Source organism: Mustela nivalis (assembly GCF_964662115.1).
Source record: "Mustela nivalis genome assembly, chromosome: 5".
Taxonomy (NCBI): Eukaryota; Metazoa; Chordata; class Mammalia; order Carnivora; family Mustelidae; genus Mustela; species Mustela nivalis.
This window is the reverse complement of record NC_139024.1, coordinates 28,870,084-28,890,247: the sequence shown is the minus strand read 5'-3', so window position 1 is coordinate 28,890,247 and position 20,164 is coordinate 28,870,084. Positions and strand designations below refer to the sequence as shown.

The window sequence follows — 20,164 nt, the reverse complement described above, 5'->3', positions numbered from 1 at the left end:
CAGTGTAAATAAATAAACGGTAAAGTATAATAGCTAAGTATTTCAACCTGAAAAATTGTAGGTTTAAGTTCCAGGTCCATCACTTTGCAATTTTAGGTAAATGACGACCTAAACTTCAGTTTCTTCTGGAAAATCATTATAGTACCTTTCATGGGATCATTACATTGATCAAATGATGCTATCCTATAAGATCTCAAAATTATTGGCAATTTTAATTTATCTCACATACTTAATAAAAACATGCTTAGACTGATTTTTACCTGTGTCATTATGTATTTTTTTAAGGTTACTTAATTAAGAAATGTGATCATTTTCTAAAATGCATCAGCTTTTGAAAATTGTACAATACCAAACTATTTCCCTCAAATTCTGACATATCTGATGTTTTCTTATGGATAATATTTTTAAATAGAAATATCTTTTTTTAAGCTTTTAGCCTATAAAATATCAGAAAGATATCTGTTCCTCTATATAATCCTGTCAAATTTTCTTAGGGTCAACCTTCACCTTTCTTTGAGTTCCCCTGTCATGGAGCACACTAACAACTTTAGCCAAGGCATACAACTGCCTTGCTCTTTTGTACAGAATATTATGTTTCTTTAGTTTACCAGAAATAAAAATAACAGAATTTTTAAAATTGTTCACTTCATTGCAATTTAACATAAGATTAAAATGCATTTTACTAAAAAAATGCATTTTACTTGAAAAAGAGGTTATAATTTCTTGGCACATATTTAATTTATAAATTTAACAAGCGCTATGGATAGATATAAGGGTTAAGAAAGGGAAACTTACAGGAATTTTTTTCCAGTATAAGCAATGATTGCATAATTAGTATTATTTAAATTCTGCAGAGGCAAGTATATCTTGCACCACCCCAGAAAAAAGTCATTCATGTATTTATGTTCACATATTTTCATAAAGGATATTTTATAACAAATCCAAAGTTCTCTTTATATGGAAAATTATACTAGCCTGTTATTATTGTCACGACCACAACAAATATGCAAGATTTATAAAACATATAACTCTTAATAGGTCTTGTTGAACTAATTTTTCTATATTCTCAGTCTTTAACAGATATTAAATTTGGTTTGTTCTAAATAATAACCATTAATACATAGAAAGGTAAAAAAATGTACCATGATAAATTTTCTAAAAGAAAATTCAAAGAAGCATTTGTTCTAGAATATAATAGCTTGAATTTTGGTCTTTAAAATAAAATCTCAAAAGATGGGTTATCGTTTTTTTCCTTGGCTTTGGGCAAGATTACACACAGAAGTCACCTTATACCTGTTAGTAATTTCTATACTCTTACTTATATATACTATTTTCTGAGCTGGTTTTATTTTTTAATTTATTTTATTTTATATTTTATTTTATTTTTCAGTTAGAAACTGTTACAACTAGTTCATTTTCAGATCTTCATCTTGGTGCTGGGGCAAGAATCTAGCGTGGGGAATACAAAAACTAGAACATGGAATGTTTCCCAGGTAGAGAAAATTATACAAATAAAGGCACAATTGCCTGAAATTTGGACACATCAGGGCATTCTTAACTGACTGACCTACATTACATGTATTGGAAAGAACAAAAATGATAATGTAGGTGGTCATCTACTGCACATGCCTCCATGCCAGCCTCTCTGGTATTCTTTATGGCAATGGTTTCTAAACAGTGGTAAGTAAATAGGAAGGATTTCTTTGGATAGTTTGATAAATGTTTTAAATGGTCATTATGGCCATAAATATGTATATAATTCATCACCTCATTTTCAAGTATATTTATTAAAACATCAAACAATTGGAAATTCTAGAAAAACACTTCCTCAAAAATACAAGAGCCATTGTTCTTGACCTGTTTTTATACTTCAGTATATATTAGAACTAGTCTTAATAAACAACTTAGCATATATTGTGGCTATGCCAAAATAGATTGTCTTTTTCAATATATACATATTAAAAATGAATGTAATTTTTTCCCTTTTAGATTACTTCTTATCTGAACTTTTAATAGTATAGTTTCAAAGCTAAGCAAATAAAAAAACAAAAGAAGACTGCTGAAACTTTCCAAATGTAAATTAGGGTGCACTTGGATTTATGGATCATCAGGCCCTTCTATCACAAAATTATTCTGATATTAAAGAATAGAACATGGGGCACCTGAAACAGGATCAGCATCCACACTTCAGAATACTCTTTTGTTCTGGGGCGCCTGGCTGGCTCAGTGGGTTAAGCCGCTGCCTTTGGCTCAGGTCATGATCTCAGGGTCCTGGGATCGAGTCCCGCATCGGGCTCTCTGCTCAGCAGGGAGCCTGCTTCCCTCTCTCTCTCTCTCTGCCTGCCTCTCTGTCTATTTGTGATCTCTCTCTGTCAAATAAATAAATAAAAACTTTAAAAAAAAAAGAATAGAACAAAAAATTTCTCTGAGTCAATTAATTCCAAATTAAAGGTTTCTTTGGTCTTCTAATATTAAACACATTAAAAATAAATGTACAATACATATATACAGGATAAGTTAACATGTTCATCATTAGAGTAATTTTTATAATTATTTTGAACACAGTATAGAAAATTAGAGACAAATTGTACAATGATCTGATAATTCCTGTCATAACTTTTTATACTATATTTTAATGTAAGTAGTAATTAGTGTATATGAATAAATACTCTTCTTCCCTAGTCCCTATCAACTAAGATGAAAGAGAGCAATTATTAAAGAGACAAATATATTATTTGAGATTAGCATATCTACAAAGATCTAAATGCAAGTAAAATATAAAATAATCAACATTAAGATGAAAAAGGTCACAATTTCTTGTTGCAGATAAACCTCAGCAATCTTGACAATCTATAACTCCCAAATTGGTGAAAACAAATTCAACTCTGAATGTTTATAAGAGTTCAGTGTTAATTATACCTCAATTAAAAAAGAGAAGACCCTTTCTTGCCCACTCTCTCTCAAATAAATAAATTTTTTTTTTAAGATTTTATTTATTTGACAGACAGAGATCATAAGTAGGCAGAGAGGCAGGCAGAGTGAGAGGAGGAAGTAGGCTCCCTGCTGAGCAGAGAGCCCGATGCGGGGCTCAATCCCAGGACCCTGGTATCATGACCTGAGCCGAAGGCAGAGGCTTTAACTCACTGAGCCACTCAGGTGCCCCTCAAATAAATAAAATCTTTAAAAAAAGATACATTTTTACAATATATTAGCTTGAAGAAAAATACAAATTCTCAAATTGGTGCCAAAAAAATCATAGAAGCAGCCTACAATCTACTGTCTTATAGTCTCATCTGGGTTTGCCTGGAAATAGCCTCAAATCGAAAGGTGAACAAGTATGAAATAATGGTGAAAATTTCATCATTTAAGACATTTTCTTACACAAATTTGCATGGCAAATTATTTCCAAAAAGATTTGCTCATTCTTAAGTTATCAAATATTGTGACAAGTTTGGTTACAAAGAGGGTACAGATATTTAAATAAATTTAGTATAGACAAAAGTAAAGTAGAAATTTATATTAGTCATCATTATGCATGTATTTACTTATTTTATTTACTTATTTTTATTTATATTTACATATTTATTTATTTTTGTTTACTTATTTAGCTCATAAGTGGTGGGAATATTTTCTATCAAACTACCTCAAATTTAATTTGGAACATCTAATTCTCATAATTCATAATATTCATTTTATTTTTTATAGTTTCACCTTACAATAGTTAGTTTTAGAAGACAATAAACTTTTAGAAATTCACTTTTTAAAATAGATACTAGGGTTGATGAGTGTTTCTGTTGTTATTGTTTCTAAAAAGCAACAGCCAAATTCTGAAAGACACAATGCATATTTTTAGGAAAGTTGTATGTATTTGTTTAAACTATCAACAAATATGACCACAGTAACTTTTTTTAATAAATTAAACCAACAGTATAAAGTATGACTGATTATGGCTAAACTTGAATGTTGTTTAATAAAAGATAGTAGGAATCAACTAAACACTTCTGTTAAGGGTATTTATTTTTTATCACAGTGTATACATTTTACTATCACTATTAATTTTTGTAATATACACCTGAAAGCTTGAAAACAGCATTATTTTTCTGCCAGCTTCATTTATTTGTATCTGCTACCTAAGGAGAATTTATACATTTTTATTAAAGCTAAAATACAAAATTTGATCATTCTGAAATGTGTCAATTTAGCTTATCTATGTGAAAGCGATTAAAAACTTTTTAGAGGTTTAAATTAGAATACATAAAAGCTAAGTTGAATATCTAAACTGAAGTTTTTCTTGTTTCAAAATTTACAGATGTCTCTGTTTAAAAATCCAATTCAATAAATATTTACTATGCTCCTCTTTTGTGCTAAATCTTTGAGGCGTTCACAGTGAAAGAAAAGATACTTTGTACCTTACCATATTTGCAATATTGGTTCCTTAAAGTTGGTAGTTTAACATTACTCTCTAGTGATTCCCTGCTGCTTTTTTTGTACCTGGAAATTCCTACTGATAAGTCTCTTTCTCTGGGCTCATCCAATATTTTGGCTCTTCTACCCACATTGTATTGGCTAAAGAAATAAGGTTCAGGGGAGGGACCAGAGAAAGTTAATGGTTTGCTCTTACTTCAAACTGCATTTGTTAAATGTAGGCTGGGAAGAAAGAGGTTAAGGAGGAGCAACTTGCAATCCATTTTGCTCCCATTCCTGAGGCTGGGGGGCTCACTCAAATAGAAAGAGAGCAGTTATCTTGGAGTAATTTCTTTATGAACATAGTAAAAATTGGACTTCTGGCAAACAAAGCAAGGATATATGCCAGCAAAAAGGTCTCTATGACCATAAAATATATGCTCCCTCAAGTATATTGAATGCTGAATGTTTATGATCTAATATTGCTTATGATAAGCAATCCTGGAATCTGTAGATGAATACAGCATAGCTCCCCAAAAAATGTCACACACGCTATATATCTACCTGAATAAAAAATGGGCATCTTTATAACTGAACTTGATCCTGACTATTATCTAGGAGATTACACACTTCCCTAATTTGAGACTTTGGCTTTTAAGGTGGGCAGGAGGATACATCCAATGTGGGTAGAAAAACACACTGCAAATACTGAAACTCTTCCTGTATCACCTGTGCCTCTTAAAAGCTTATTTACTTGAAATTATTAATAAATTTTGAAATGGAATAAAATATTTGATTTGTGTGAGTTGGATTTCAATCGGATCCTCTATGTTAACTCATGCTTAATGAATGTTTAGTGGGATTGGCATGTTTGTTTTCTAATAAAGAAAAGTACACACAGAAGGAGACTAGTTTCCTTGTCCACATTTCTTGTTTTTAAGAAAATCTATGGAACATTTTTGAATTTCTATAGTTTAGCTTTCTCTTTAGATTCCTTTAGAAAAATTTCAATTTAGATAATATTTTGGAAGAATACAGATGTCTATAATTTAAGTAATAAGGCTGATCACTTTTTCAGTTTAACTAAAGTCTACCACGTGACATTTAGTTTAAAAATTCATTTGAGAATTTGTATGCTCATCGCAAAATTAATCAGGCAGAAATGAGTTTTCCCTCTGAAGGTTTCTCTTACTTGTTTTCTTGTGCCATTTCAATTTCAGTATAAGAACAACTTCTCCATTGTTGAAAATATGAACACTTAAAATGCTTGGTGAATGTATTACCTGGGTTTAAGTGCCCCTCAGGAATACTGGGCAGCTGCCTTCCTTTTATTGTTTCTGCAACTGCTCTGGGCTTTCTTCCCACTGGAAGCATTTTCACTGAATATCTACTTATATAATTATCCCCGTGTGATAAAAGACAACTTCCATGTGTTTGCCTGAACCCATCCATATCTACATTCCAAAATAAGAAAACGAAATGTCTAAATATCTTTGTAAATTGTTATCAAGATGTAAGAGAATGTGGTGTGGTATAGAAGAAAGATAAATCTTCATGAAAAATCAAATGTATGGTATACAGTATAAGTTAGCCACTAACTTAAGAAATGATTGTAATGTACATTAACAGGAGATGTTTTGTTGGATAAAAATTATATTTTTAAGTCTATCATTGTCACTAAGCTACCAATTTCCGAAAAAAACCCAAAACAGCATAAAATACAACTGCGTCACTAAATAAATGATACAAGTGACAGGAAAAGCAGGTTCTCTTTTTGACCAGTGGGTCAGGTATTGCGACCAGATGAGACCATATGCACAGATGTTCCATCAACTGTCATGGAATATTAACCAGAGTTGTGCAAGTTTCCCTGTTCAATTTCAAAATGATGAGTGATATTTTAAGAGAATGTTACTGGTTAAGTTTTATTTCCTCAAACAGTTATTAAATATATTTTGACTTTGTAATCAGTACTCTGAGAGATTACTTTTGTGGTTCTTTTCCTTTGAGATGAGCCAGATGGTGGCATTATTTTCATTCAGAATGTAGCTTTGAACTTTATTGTCTAAATATTTTGGTTATTTCCATAACATTGGATTCTGAGGTTTTTTTTTTTTTTTAATGTAGATTTCAGTTTAAACAAATTTATCATACATCTACTCCAGTCTAGGCATGTTGCTAAGAGATACAGATAAAAAGATGAATGCTGCCTATCCTCAAAAAACAGATCTTGCTGGGGGAGTCAAAACTTTTAGACAAATAATTCAAATGACTTTTATTATGCTTTTCTAGAAATATGTAGAAGCCATAAAATTGTTACAATGTATAGGGATTATCACCATCTGTTTCTGTCATGGAAAGAGGGTAAAGCATAAAGAGAAAATGACATCTAACTTGGGTTCTAAGGAATAGGTGTTTACTAAGCAAAGGGAAAGGATATTTTGGATAGAGGTGAATGTTTGTGTAAAGTCCCAGAAGGAAGCTATATGCTGAGTTGATTTAACATGCAGAAATGTTTTATGAAAATAACAAGAGCCACAATGAGCTTGGTGGACTCCCGGCCTGAGTGTCCTGCCTCGTTTCCTTCTGCGCAACCCACCTACTCGACAGCAAATCTCTGAATAATGAATAAAACTTAAAACTGTTTGGGAAATGCAACAATCCAAATGGCCATGAACACAATAATAAAGTTGTGGTGACGATGCATGGAGAGATGGATCCTGTTACAGGAATGATTATGAATTTGACCAACCTCAGAGAGTATATATGGAGGAGGCAATTATGAAGCCTTTTGATCACAAGAATCTGGATCTGGTCATGCCATACTTTGCAGTTTTAAGCACAACAGAAAAATGTAGCTGTATGTATCTGGGAAAACATCCAGAAATTTCTTCTTCTAGGAGTTCTTTGTAAAGTAAAAGTATATGAAACTGACAATAATATGATTGTCTATAAAGGAAAACAGCTTTTAGGGGTTAATATTGTGGAAAGACTAATTTCTTTCCATATTTGAAAAAGGTCTTTATGCCCTTGGACTATTAAGAAGTCATCACACACCTCTTATGCCTCCACATTGTGTTCTGGAGTGTCTGACCAATTGAAATTGTTGTGTGTAAGACCTGTTGTGAATTCAAATCTGTCCTGAAACCAAACTTGTAAAATATCCTGAGTATCATTTAAAGAGTCCTTTACTTATAGATTAAAAATCACTTCATTTTCAGTAAAATGTTGTGGTGTGGAATTTAAAAGTAAAATAAATCAATTTTTGTTTTTCCATTAAAAAATGGGCATAACAAATGTTAATATGATATCAAGCTACAAGGTCAAATAAATGGTCAGAGAACACATACATTAGGGCTAGTGGAACAAAAATTATTGGGAAAAACAATAAAGCTGGATCAGTGGCAAGAATGTGGATCCCCTGTCTCCCATTATATTCTGGGGTGGAGCCCAAGAATAGAACAGGACCAGTTGCCAGTCTCTGGGAGGACTTACACATTGTGCTGTGAGGATATTTAAACTGCAAGGATAAGAAATTGACCCCCCCTCTCTGGCCTGAGGAGGAGCTGAGATTGAACAATACTCCGAAGGGCAGAACCTTGGCTCCAGTCCAGATGTTCCAGCTCAGCATCTGTGGTTGGAGGAATACCAGTGTGGAGACCATCATGGTGTGTCAGTGGGCTGAATTCCAAGCCTTCTGTTTGCATCTGTATCACATGCCAGGCCAGCATCGTGCTCCCGCATTTCAACCTCATCCAGTGCTGGCTCCCTACAAGCTCTGCAGTAGTTAGTTTCCATGGAAATTTGTAGGAAACCAACCTACCTATGGAAGATCCATCTTAGACAAGTTAACCCTTAGGTCTCATATATCCAAAGCATTTAGAACAAATCGTGCCATAAAATAACCTCTGAATACTTTCATTATTATTTCCTAATTACACTCAGTTTGTGGTGGAGCTAGCATTTAAAATCAGGCCTGTTTGAATTTTTATCTCACATCCTTAAATTCTGTGCCGTGGTGACTCTAGCATCCTTCTGTGTATATCCATTCATGTTCAACATGGTCTCCAGTCACTATGGAAGGATAAGGAAGAATAAGGTGATCTTTTCTCTCCTCTGCTATGAGGACTAAATGAGGACCAAGACATAGAAGAAAGGAATTATTTTTCCTTTCTGTTTATAATACATAAATGAAAGACTCAAACAACACATTTTCTGAATGTGTCAACTGAACGTAATACTTAAAATCAAAGACGACAAAACACGTTGAGCAGGCTTTCGTTCTAGAACATATTTAATGTAACTACCAGAGTTTCTGGTAACTGTTTGCCTTTTTGATTCTTTCTTCATATAAAAAAACTTATACATATAGCCCTATTAATTAGCCTATCAATGTGGTTGTACAACTTAAGTCAGTGAACCAAAGATCTTCTAGCATATTTCTAAGCATGGATGGTAAGAAGCAATCTCTTTTGTAATGCTCTTAGAATGTAAACTCAGGATTCTAAAAACTGTTCCAGAGCCATGTAGAATATCTTTATCATGGCTGGAGAATTATCAAATGACAGGAAATAAAGTCAAATGGAAATGGAAACAAAATAGAGAAACCTTGATTTTGGGAGTATGTTGGGCCAGTTTCCTACATGCTCTTTTGAGTTATGATAGTCTATGATTCCAATAATTTAGTTGAGTTTTGTTGTTGTTGTTGTTCTGCTTGTAGCTCTATTCTTGACTGATACAAATGTATTTTTTTAATTTCTGGGCTAAATTTTAAAGAAAAAAATGAAGGCTAAAAAAAATGTAGTGGGCATGAAGTAGTTATTTAACAAAAATCTCAGAAATTGTAGCTCAGGAGATTATTTGACAGAGTTCATGATATTGAGAGGCATTTTTAGTTTAGAACTAACCTGGAAATTACTCCTCCATGAAAATTCCAAAAGCATAACTATTTTATTATGGTGATGGAGGAGATGAGAATGAACCAAAAAACTGAGTAGGAGTGTAGGATAGACTCCATTTCTGAGCACATTGTCTTCAGAGCATGATGAAGACTGTGGGTGCGAAAATAGTGGAAATACATATTACACAAGCTTTGAACTGAGCTTACAATTCTCTTTTGTTGTTGTCGTCATTTTCTTAAAGGGAATATTGTCAAGTAAAGTGGAACAGAACAAGATTATCATAGAAAAGAAATAATAATAGGTGAATCAGAACCTCCGACTAAAAGAGCAGAGAAAAGAAAAGGTATCCAAGTTTCTGGACACAGTGACTGGGTATGTTCTGAAGACATTAGCCAAGACAAGAAATGGACAGAAACAAGATATTTTGTTGTAAAAATGATCGATTCCATTTGTGATATTTTCTGATATTAGTAGTAATTTGAGGCAGTCAAATGGAGATATTCAATTGCATGTGTAAACCTAAAGCTAGATAAGAATCAAGACTAAGCTTAATGATTAGGAGAACATATAGAGAAGAGAAATAGTTTAAGCCCTAGCCAAATCCTAGAGGTACATGAATATCCAAGGAAGACATGAGTTTCCACTTCAGGAAAATACACGAGATCTATGTATACATTTTAGATGATTAAATCTCATTATTTCAAAATATTCTTGAAAATACATGAGATCTATGTATACATTTTAGATGATTAAATCTCATTATTTCAAAATATTCTTGATTTCCTACTCCTGTCTATAATTTAAATCTCAATATGCTTTAAAACGTAACAACCTAAGTTTATCTGTAATAACCACTACTTTGCTAGACCAGCTACTCCAAGTTCCTGAAATATTTTCTACTTATTAGGTAAAATTTATATACCTTACGCATGTATCAATTTTTAAATATATCTGAAAAATTGAAACTATATAAAGGCAAAAAGTTAATTAAAAAAAGACTGGACAGGGGCGCCTGGGTGGCTCAGTGGCTTAAACCTCTGCCTTTGGCTCAGGTCATGATCCCAGAGTCCTGGGATCGAGCCCCACATTGGGCTTTCTGCTCGGCGGGGAGCCTGCTTCCCTTCCTCTCTCTCTGCCTGCCTCTCTGCCTAATTGTGATCTCTGTCAAATAAATAAATACAATCTTAAAAGAAAATAAAAAGACTGAACATTCATGAAATGAGAATTTGGAATATAAAGTTGACACAAATTTAGTTAATATATATTTATGAATATAGCTATAAATTTACGGGTAATCTATATTCAATATTTAGATATATACTATGTATCTCTTTAATATATTAATGCATACAAACTTGAGACAGAACTGGTATATACTGTAATCCTATAATTAATATTAAGTCATAGACTAAGTTATTAAAGAAATGACACAGGAGCCAATGGAATGCTTTCTGCTCTAGGTCATTCTGTGTCTGTCCATTACTGCTTGTTGTCTTGCTGTTCCTCATTCCCATCCTTGATAGCACTGGCTCTTGTCGTTTCTCTTTCTTCCTGCAGTCACCTACTATTGTATTCTCCCTATCACAGTCTTCCCTTGGCTTAGAAACTTCCTCTACCTGAGGAAGAAATTACCTAAAATGTAAACCTGACCATGGAGTTGTTAAATTTAACTCCTTAACGGTGTTCCTTTCCCTGTCTGAGGGAAACATTTGGTAAGTAACTGCCATAGGAGAAAAACACAGAGGAGTCTTGCATGGATTAAACTTCATTGACTCATTTAGGTGAACTTGTTATGGGAAAAACAAATAAAATAATAGGCCAGCATGGTGCCAGAAACACCTGTAAGTACAATTTTTTGTGTTTAGAAACCAGATGTTCTGATTGTTTCATCATAGGAAAACCAAAACAAAACCAGTGAATGCAAAGATGACACAGAAGGCTTTTAAATCACAGGAACTCTGGTAAATCATATGACTCTATTCCAGGTTAATCTTTCCATTTTCTGCTTTATTTCTCTTTCTTTGCTCAGGATTCTACAGTATAAATTATTCTTTGTCACTCTTCTATAGTTATCTTTCTTCTCAATAAGGTCATTTTTTTTGAAGTTAAATTCATTTTATTCTTTCTAAAAATTAAAAACAAAAAACAAACAAACAAACAAAAAAAACCCAAAACAAAAACAAAAAACGGACCAATCTCCTTCTTGACCTCTCATGGTCTTGGAGTGACTACATTCTGTCTTCCTTGTTTCACAACCAAGCATTTAAGGAATTACCCATAATACTGTGCCCATCCCCCTAGCTTGCATTATTAGCTCTGCAAACCATTCCTTTCTAGCCTTCACCATTAACACTCTCCTGAAAGTGGGAAGTCTCAGTAATTGTTTCAAAGGCCTCTGTTATTAAACCCTCTGTAACTAAATCCAGAATCAAAATATTTCTCTCACCTTGCTTAGCTTTTTAACATCGCTCAAACTAGTCCACAGTTTTCTGTATTTTGAAGCTTTCTCTCCCTTAGATTTATGGTGCCAACGTTTCCTGGCCTTTGTAATTAGCTCTGTGCATTGTTTTTCTCTGATTATAGGGTGGAATTCTGCAAGTAACCACTCAGCCTATTAATCTTCATAATGTCTGTATTTACACTTCTTTACAGACAAATCACAAAGTGAATTTTTATCTAGATCAGTCCAGCTCCGCAGAATAGTCCACTATTCATGGAATTGTTCTATATCTGACTGACCAAAACAGTAGCCACTAGCGACATGTAACTATCAAGGGAAATGTGGCTAGTGAGATTAAATTTTTTATTTTGTCTAAATAGTTACACGTCGTTAGTGGCCACTGATTGGGCTGTGCAGGTCTAGACCTCCCAGCAACCTCCCTGGCCTTACATCTTAGAATCCCTGAAAACAACTTATGACTAAAGAAGCAAGACTGAAGTTGTCTTCCTTCTATTCAAATAGAATTTTTCCAGATTCCACCCCTTGTCTAGTTAAGTGGAAAATCCAGATCATCACAGTCACTGACCTCTTAGATTTCCCAATAAATAGTCCATTCTTTTTTTTTTTTCTAAAGGTTTTATTTATTTATTTGACAGACAGAGATCACAAGTAGGCAGAGAGGCAGAGAGAGAGAGAGGAGAAAGCAGGCTCCCTGCTGAGCAGAGAGCCCAATGTGGTGCTCGATCCCAGGACCCTGGGATCATGATCTGAGCCAAAGGCAGGGGCTTTAACCCACTGAGCCACCCAGGCACCCCTAAATAGTCCATTCTAAATATTCCTCAGATCAGTCCATATGTCCCATATTTCACAGCAACACCCCCCCAAGTCTAAATCACTATTTCTGCCTGTCTTGTTGCATCTTTGTCTCTTACTCTTCTCTAACAAATGCTGTAGATATCACAGTAATCTTGATGAAATACAGATATAAACATTGTAGTCATTGTTTTTCAGGTAGACACTGAAGATATAAAAATGTTTTTCCCCCTTAACTGAGATGAACACAATAAGGAGTAGGGATTCCCTCTAAGGTCGTTGTGTGAGCAAAGTAAAGTATCTGAGAGAGACTCGTATTGGAGTTACATTGTAAAGAGTAGAAAAGGTAGACTCTATTTCAGTTCAGATTTTCAAATTGTCTTAAAGAGTTTTTTTTTCATTTGGCAGGAAAAACAGCTTTTATTTGGCAAAAACTTTTTTTGTGAAAGTAACTCAAATGTCAAGAAAATGATGAAAAGGAAATTGCTTGGAAAATTGCAAAAAAAAGATAGTAAAGATATGAAAATCTGAGTAAGTTTTAAAAATGTCATAAAACTTAAAATTAATGCAAAGGTGGAGATTTTGCTAAATTTTGTCTCTCTCTTTATATACACAAAAAATAATTTTTGATTTAAATTTTGGTCAATATTTCATTATTAACTCTTTATTCTTTCTCCTTCAGAACATTTCTGTAACTGTTTTTTTTATTTAGTTTTATTCCGGTATGTACATCTCTACTCTTTTAAATGAAATATTTGTAATTTTGTTTGTTGAATTTGAGGGAAAACAAATAATAAACCATTCATTTGGCATACTTCTCTGGCTTGTTTTTAGGTTCAAATGAGGCAAAATGAGTTAATAGCCTTTCTGGAATATAATACAAAAGATGGGAAATCATTTTTATGGAGAAGCCTAAGTATTTAAATTCAAATTGTATAATTCTTCAATGGTCAGTATGTTGAAATTTCCTTTAAAGAATACATAATATTCAAATTGTTCTTTTCATGGTATTACTTTACTTTTTCTAAGAGTTTAATAAGCTGCTACATCATCTAAAGGGGAGCATTTGTGAGATATTAAAAATATTAAAAATTATAAAATAAAAATTTCACAGTTACTAAAAATTATTATGTTTTTCAAAAGATAAGATACAGACAAAATACAATAAGATACAAAAGATAAGAATACAGATATGCTTAACATTAAATTATCTTGTTCAAAAGGTTTTTTGTTCTTAATTTTCCACAAATCTATTCTTCTAGGTCTTTTTCTTTTGCTTATATTTCTTTTTGTTCTTTTGTTTGTTTGCTTTCCTCTTCATTGATTAAAATTGAGAAATTATCTGTTCATGTACATATTCTAGAGATGACAAATTCAAAACATGTGTTTTTATTCAATATTCTACTCTTAGAGCAAATCAGGCAACCAGTAGGCATTTTTGGTGTCAGGCTAAGCACCCACTGCACATCTGATTTGAAAACTTTCATTTGCATGAATTTCACTAAAGGCAGTTTTAATGTAAACAACTGGTAAATTGAGTACTGACTATAAGACACTGCCAGTGTTTTTAGAATCTTATTTAACTTGATAATCCAAAACAGGAAGAGACATCTTAAACATTTTTAAAAATTATTTATTTTTTAAATTTCTTTTCAGTGTACCAGAATTCATTGTTTATGTATCACACCCAGTATTCCATGCAATATATGCCTCCATAATACCCACCACCAGGCTCACCCAACCTCCCATCCCCCTCCCCTCCAAAACCCTCGGATTATTTTTCAGAGTCCATAGTCTCTCATGGTTCACCTCCCCTTCCAATTTCCCCCAACTCCCTTCTCCTCTCCATCTCCCCATGTCCTCCGTGTTATTCCTTATGCTCCACAAATAAGTGAAACCATATGATAATTGACTCTCTCTGCTTGACTTATTTCACTCAGCAAAATCTCTTCCAGTCCTGTCCATGTTGACACAAAGGTTTGGTATTCATCCTTTCTGATGGAGGCATAATACTCCATTGTATATACAGACCACATCTTCCTTATCCATTCATCCGTTGAAGGGCATCTTGGTTCTTTCCACAGTTTGGCAACTGTGGCCATTGCTGCTTATGAACATCGGGGTACAGATGGCCCTTCTTTTCACTACATCTGTATCTTTGGTGTAAATACCCAGTACTGCAATTGCAGGGTCATAGGGAAACTCTATTTTTAATATCTTAAGGAACCTCCACACTGTTTTCCAAAGTGGCTATACCAACTTGCATTCTTTAAACATTTTAAGAACAACATAGGGTACTCAACTTCCAGAAACACAGTGGCTTTGAATAAACCTTTTTCTTTTAATACAGAGTTAAAATTTATAAAATGCCATACCTTCAGAAAGTCTAGACATTTTTTTTTAATATTTTAAAAGATTGAAGAATTCTAAATAATTTACTATTAGAAAATATTTTGGAAGTTTAGAATTTAAATTTACATGGATGTTAGCTTATTTGTTATTGTAAGGACAAAATCTAGGTCCCATAATGGCATAAAGTTGGTATATGGTAAATACAGTTATCAAAAAGTATGTGGTTAATTATTTTGATTTATCAGTTTTAATTGCAAATGCTATGATTAATAAAAATTTAAATCATAATACTGAGAAAACTAATAAAAAGCACAATAATAATAAGTGCTAAGAGTGATATGCATTGTGAACTATGGTATATACACTAATAAGACTTCCCTGAGACTTCCAGTCATGTCAGATGTCGCCAGGTCACTGAGGGGATATATATTCAAACACTTGTCACTCAGTTTTAGCAAGCTAATTGGGAAATTCTTTCTGTTGTGTGATTCTCTATTTCTTTCTGCTCCGTTATGGAAACTGATCTACTTTTTTAACTTCAGAAGTACCTTAAAAATGTCTATCTGTAAGCTCTGTTCTTCTTTTATTCCCAACCTTTTAGTCAGGGTGGGCTAACAGCTTTTATGAAAAATGAACAATGCTGAAATCGCAAAGCTTTATTCAGATAAGGTTTATTTCACACTTTGTCATAGGGCAGCAGCCCTGAAGAGCAGGAGTACTCTGCTTTTTTTTTTTTTTTTTTTTTTTTTAAGATTTATTTGTTTATTTGACAGACAGAGATCACAAGTAGGCAGAGAGACAGGCAGAGAGGGAGGGGGAAGCAGGTTCCCCGTGGAGCAGAGAGCCCCATGTGGAGTTCGACTCCAGGACCGTGAGATCATCACCCGAGCCGAAGGCAGAGGCTTAACCCACTGAGCCACCCAGGCGCTCTAGTACTCTGCTTTTTGTCATCACTCAGGGACCTGGTCTCCTTTCTTCTACTGATTCAGGCTTCTTTATGGTCTTCAGAAGCCTTCCTGGGACACTTTGCATTCAGCAGGGAGAAGAGTTAAAGAGAGAGTATTAGAGAATAATAATACAGATTTAAAAAAAAAAAAAAGATTTTATTTATTTACTTGAGAGAGCAAGTGAGCAAGTGAAAGAGCAAAAACCGGTGGAGAGGCAGAGAGAGAGAAGCAGGCTCCTCGCTGAACAGCGAGCCTAACGCAGGGCTCCATCCATCCCAGGGTCTTGGGATCATAACCGGAGTCGAAGGCAGACGTTTAACTGACTTAGCCACCCAGGTGCCTTGAGAAAAATACAGGATTTTTTAAAAGATTAGACGAACATGTCCCCACCAAGCTGCAGAGAAGTCTGGGGAATATAATCTAATTTTGGGCCCTGGAAACATGAGAAAAGACGTTTAGCAAACAACTAGGATTGCCTCTGTCTCAGTTCCCCTTTTTTGACACCAGATGTGTCAGTATGGTTAGTTCAGAAAAAAAGAACACTGAGAGTGAAATGGAATTAGAAGTATATTATTGAATTCAAATCTTACACAATCTTTGGAATAGTTAGAAAGTAATCTCTTGGAAAGAAACACTTAACAGATACGGGAAAAGACACTAATTAAGGACTACAGAGAACCACTGGGAAGAAGTCTGTAGAAGGTTGTTGGCCTGATGTTGTAGATCAGCAGAACAGGGAAACATGAATAAATGCTCCACCCAAACAGAGAAAACATGGAACAGACAGGAACCCAGAAGAACCAACTGGAATCCACAAAGTCATAGTGGGACCTGTGAGAATGGACTGGACTTCACTCTCACATTTAACCCTGGTGACACAATCTGCAAGAAAAATGTGTCCATTTCACAAACCCACACACGTGTGTCGGCTAGGACCCAAACTAAAGGAGGTCATCTTGCCTAGGAGAAGGACCTGTAATCAAGGCATCTGCGCTGTGAGCAAGGAGATTAGCAACAAGATGCCTGTAGCTCTGTGTTGATCACCGGGGGAACGGGCTACAGCTTTCCTTCTTTTCTCAAGAAATCTCATAGATTTCTCTTAGGGCCAGGCTGAATCCAGAAATGGTCAAGGAAGGGAAAACTAGGCAATCTATTTCCAACTTAGCTTCAACTTATCATAAAACAATTTATAGTTCCTTGAAAGACACCACTGCACTGTATAACTATATTATTCTGACTGTGGGCTGGCAAAATTATATTGGTAAAAAATAAAAGAAGTATTCCTTGAAGCTCAGTGTATGAATGAATTCTCATACTATGGACTGAGTAGTGTATGTCAAGTATATAACTATATGCTAAGCCCAATGAAAATTGTCTAAGGAACAAAAACAATATATTTCATTTTGCCTTAGAATCAAGGAGGAGAATGATCATTGACATGGATAGAAAAACCATAGCAATATCTTATTATTTTATTAACTAAAGGTTGCAGTTATTATCGTTAACACTAATTTAAAATTTCCTGCAATTGCAAAGACTCTAAGACTGTAGGCTCTTCAAACCTTAAGTTCAGCAAACTTTTGCTAAGTTTGCTTGTCAAGCAATTTTTCACCAGTTCTCACAGCTATCTAAACATAGTTCCTTTTTCAGTATCTGACCTAAATGCATTTTCTTTAAACAGAAAGAAACTAAAGAACAAGGCCTCAGGGATATAGTGCTACCTGAGTCATTCACTCTGAGCCAAAAAAACACAAATACATTCTTTTCAAGGTAGTGGGGTTTTGTGAGGCACTGTAAATTGTTTTGTGATAGATGAGCCCTAGGAAGAGATATGGATTCTGTTAAAACAATCAAAGAAACAATATTCGAGGAAAGAAATACACCCTAGAGTACACAGAGACATTAAATTATGAAGCTCGTGGGTGTTGACCCTTCTATCTATGGCACAACTGAGACCATACGTAAAACACCATCTATGAGGTTAAAGAATCTGAAAGATGCCAAACTCTTATAACCAGGGAAATAGCAAAAGACAAAATGTGATCATATGACCAAAATACTACAGAAAGGTAAGATAATAAAAGATTGATTTAAGATATAAAAGAACATACCAAAAATCTCACAATTCTGGGGAAAATATACAATTCTATGTAGAGGCTCTAAAATGATCCATTTTGCCACAAATCTGCTGTTGCTAAGAGAGGAAAAACATTTGTCTTTCGCCCCAGGTTTCTCTTTCTGGATTTGTAGGTTACAACATTCATTACATCTAATGGAAACAGAAGGAGCAAAAATGTTTTTCTGTACATTTTTCCTATGTTTTCTCTTTGAAGTAATCACCTACTTTTGCTGTGAAATTTGATTATTTTTTTTATGAATTTCTTCCCTAAATACAGTTATATAATACAGTATTTGAGTCAAAATGAGAGAAAGGAGAAAAAGAGGATTCTCTAGAGGCAATAATATTGTGGGTATAAGAGAGTAAAATATAGTGTAATATAACTTTTACAATTGTGTAAAAGTTATATATATATAACTATATATATATACTTTTATATATATACTTTTATATATAAAAGTATATATAGTTGTTTATGACATACAAATAGATAAGTGTATGAATTTCAAAATATAAATTATATATTTATATCAGCATATAAATATACTGTGTACATACATATATAATATAAATAATATATATAGCCATTCTTCTTCAACTATGTCTCTTGACCTCTCTTTCCCTATATTCATCTGGCTCAGTGTGGGGTTATAGAACAACAAAAATGAAATAAAATACCTATGACTACGTTTCTGCTGTGGATTGATGGTGTGAAGGTAAAGGAAAGTCAACTGATCCACTGCCGAATGGTTTTTCAGGAGTCATTTTACTCTGATTTGGTTTCCACATGAATGGAACTGAAGAGAAATGACTTCTGTATATTGAAAAAGAGATTGATAAATATACTTGAGTAAGAAAGACATTTCCTCTTTACTTTCTAACTGTGTAACAGGAAGTAAAGAAACAGCTTCTCAGAAAAGTACCCATAGTATGATATATTGTCATAGTCCAGTAATAGACAGCATAGATTGGCTTAGTATTCCAGAAATAAATCTTAATTCATATAAAATTTTAGCATGGTAATAAGAGAATAATTATTGAACAAGTAAGTCAGTAATTTCAGAACGAAATAGATATCCAGGTAATTAGGCAAAAGCATACACATAAAAACAAGTGCAGACAAAATACAGGATGGGAAATTTAAGCTTAGAAAATATACTATATATGAATTTAGAAATGTTTTGTTTAAAAGCAAAATCAATCTCAAAATAAGGTATTGACAAATTTGTCTCTATAAAACCATAAAGTTTCTGCAAAACAAAAACCATAGAACCACAACAAACTTAAAATAAAAAGGCTAAACTAATTTAGATGAAAAACATTTGCTACAACTATGAAAACAGATCAATATGCTTAAGTAAATGTAATATCAATCAATAGAAATACTCATATAGGCTCAAATGAAAAAAATGGCAAAAAGCAAAAGAACACTTAGATTTATAAAAATACAAGGCCTTCCAAATATTTTTAATGTTTAATTACAGTGTAAACAAATAAATATATAAATACATAACAACCAAAAATCCCTTTATTTGTCTAAAAAATTAACAATTTTTGAAAACATTTTAATATTGCAATATTCAATCTAGTTAAGATTGTTTTAAAAAAAGAGTCTTTAGCAATTTTGGTAGTCATGATATTGGTAAGGTCCTCTCAGAAATTTCAGATCTATTAAAATTAATTAATTTATTCTGTTTAGTTGGACATATGTTTTCATACTATTGAACTTAGTAGGTTTATTCCTGAGAATTCCTGTAATCAATTGTTGAAGCTAATTAGAATTGTTAAAAAGGGTAGGATAGAATTGTATAATTTATATAATGAAGGATAGAAATTATATAATCCTTTCAGTGGATGCAGAAAAAACATTTGACCAAAGTCAACAATCTTTTATGATAAAAACTCTGAACTAAAGGAAGTCAATATTTATTTTATAATGAACATATGCCCCCAAAATTCACAATTTACTATAAGTCTAAATTTAATTAAAACATTTTAATACAAAATAAATAAAGGTAACTTAAAATGTTACAGAGAGGTGACTCCACTTTCAAAAAAAAAAAAAAAAAGCAAATAACATACATAAAATGTTTATGAAGTTGGTCTATTTTCTGTCAGATGAAATATTTTCCTGGAACATGTAGAATTCAGAGAGAAAATCTCCATTTTTAAACCTTATTAATTAGAA

General features: G+C 33.3%; 1 pseudogene across 1 annotated transcript; it reads left to right on the top strand.

Annotated features, from left to right (window-relative positions):
- Positions 1–7,135: 7,135 nt before the first annotated feature.
- On the top strand, positions 7,136–7,417 carry LOC309864100 (6-pyruvoyl tetrahydrobiopterin synthase pseudogene; annotated as a pseudogene). The gene has a single exon. The product of its transcript is annotated as a 6-pyruvoyl tetrahydrobiopterin synthase pseudogene (transcript).
- The last annotated feature ends 12,747 nt before the right edge of the window (positions 7,418–20,164 follow it).